Raw genomic sequence first — 1,483 nt, forward strand, 5'->3', positions numbered from 1 at the left:
GAGATATAAATATATTTGACAGGATTTAACCATGTTTTGATCCACCTGGTTTTTTGTTTTTTGGGGTTTTTTTGAGAGATTTTTGCTATAGGGCGCATGCACTCAACAGAGCCAGAAAGCAGAGAAATTACCCCCTGGGGAGATGACCATGATGCAATCCCTTCTCCATTCTCTTCTCGGCATTTTGGGCATGCACACACACGTGCCTGTTGTGAGTTTTGAGTCCAGGTCCAGGACTCAAACCACCGTTGATGACATGGGAGTCCAGCAGTGTAGCCATTACACCATTATGCCATCTGCTGGTCCCTGATCCACCAGTTCTAGCCTTCTAGTTACCTTGGACTGCAGTGTGTGCCAAGGCACCAGACATGTTTAGATTGGTGTGGGAATGGAACCTGGGCCTTCCTTTTGGCCTCAGTCACTGCATGGGAGCCTCTTTCTTGAGCCACTGCAGTTGGACCATCCTTTTTATTTATTTATTTACTTATTTTTAAGGGATTGTTGCTATAGGGTCCATGTGCTCGCCTGAGAGAGAGACAGAAAATGAGAAATCACCCCTCAGGGGAGATGGCCGTGCTACAATCCCTTCTCTTCTCTTGATTTGGGGCATGCATACACACGCCCCTGATGTGAGTTTCATGCCACCGAGTCCAGGACTTGACCTGCAGTCGGCCATATGGGAGTCCAGCGACATAACCATTATGCCATCTGCTGATTCTTGGGCTACTCTTACGAGTAGTTTCTAAATACCAAAATTGCTACAAAAGAACTACCTCTTTTTTCTTATCTGCTTGTCTGTCACTACCAACTAGATACCACAGTAGATGACCTATAAAGATTAGAAGTTTATTTAGTTGGGACCAGCAGTTAGCATAATGGCTATGTCGCTGGACTCCCATGTAGTTAACCACGGTTTGAGTCCCGGACCTGGCGGTTTAAACTCACACTGGGTGTGTGTGCGTGCGTGCCAAAGATTCCAAGAGGAGATGGAGGAGAAGGGATTGCGGCATGACCATCCCCCCTCGGGGGTGATTTCTTGCTTTCTGTCTCTGTCTCCCTTTGTCTTTCTGGCGAGCGCACGCACCCTATAGCAAAAACCTCTCCAAAAAAAGAAGTTTATTTAGTTCATGTATTTGGACATCAAAGGTCAAGAGGCAACACATAGTAATCAGCAACACAAATATCCTATAAGCCAAGTTTTATTTCTAAGAATAATCAAATAAAATATTTCTGAGAGTTCTTTTTTTTAAATTATCTTATTCATTCATTTATTATTATTTTCACACGACTTTTGTCAGAGAAAGACAGAGCGAACGTGCATGCGAGCAGGCTGCCAGGTTTGGAACTTGAACTGTGGTCTCCCAGAGAGAGAGAGAGCATGAGAGAGAGAGAGAGCAAGCTGCCAGGTTCGGGACTCAAACCGTGGTCGCCCATGTGAGAATTCCAGCGCCTTAACCACCACACCACCTGCTAGCCCCTCTAA

At 45.4% G+C, this 1,483-nt stretch overlaps 1 protein-coding gene across 3 annotated transcripts in view; it reads left to right on the forward strand.

The window, feature by feature from the left end:
- NUP155 (nucleoporin 155) overlaps window positions 1-1,483 on the forward strand; it is a 63,951-nt gene that overhangs the window by 20,807 nt on the left and 41,661 nt on the right. The gene's annotated exons all lie outside the window — the stretch shown is intronic.

This window comes from Tupaia chinensis, unplaced genomic scaffold (assembly GCF_000334495.1).
Source record: "Tupaia chinensis unplaced genomic scaffold, TupChi_1.0 Scaffold000489_1, whole genome shotgun sequence".
Taxonomy (NCBI): Eukaryota; Metazoa; Chordata; class Mammalia; order Scandentia; family Tupaiidae; genus Tupaia; species Tupaia belangeri.